The sequence below is a fragment of the Seriola lalandi genome, unplaced genomic scaffold (genome assembly GCF_002814215.2).
Source record: "Seriola lalandi dorsalis isolate HSWRI2012SDOR001 ecotype SW California unplaced genomic scaffold, Sedor1 jcf7180002054984, whole genome shotgun sequence".
Lineage (NCBI taxonomy): Eukaryota > Metazoa > Chordata > Actinopteri > Carangiformes > Carangidae > Seriola > Seriola lalandi.
Genome location: NW_019525533.1, coordinates 566,606 through 567,069, shown reverse-complemented (window position 1 = coordinate 567,069; position 464 = coordinate 566,606). Strand labels below are relative to the sequence as shown.

At 40.9% G+C, this 464-nt stretch overlaps 1 protein-coding gene across 2 annotated transcripts in view; it reads right to left on the bottom strand.

Annotated features, from left to right (window-relative positions):
• pld1b (phospholipase D1b) overlaps positions 1–464 on the bottom strand; it is a 36,835-nt gene that overhangs the window by 3,538 nt on the left and 32,833 nt on the right. The window lies entirely within an intron of this gene.

The window sequence follows — 464 nt, the reverse complement described above, 5'->3', positions numbered from 1 at the left end:
TACTGATGGTCTTTCTGTAGCAGAACAACTCAGAACCTCCATGTCAGAATTTACACCTTCAGAAAATATTCATTTGTCTTTGCCCTGATGTTGAACCCTCTTCCACTGGTGCTGTAACAGGTCTGTACCTGAGGAGAGGGTGAGAACAAGAACAAGACTGAAATAATATGAATGAAACATGTTTGTGTTGCAGAGGTGAGTCCTACAGACGGAGAGCAGAGTCTCCAGTCCCCAGCTGTTGGTCTATGAAGAGTGACCGGTCCAAAGATCTTCCTCCAGTCTTCAGTAATGAACCTGGACCTTCACACACACAGTAAGACACTGTTTCTACTGTAAACTGACCTGATGGAAGATAAATGATTTTCTAATAGATTTATATTAATGATGCAGTTGCTGCAGAAACCACCTGAAACTACAAACTGAAATGGATCTTGTGGGTTTTATAACAAGAATCTATTGATTGT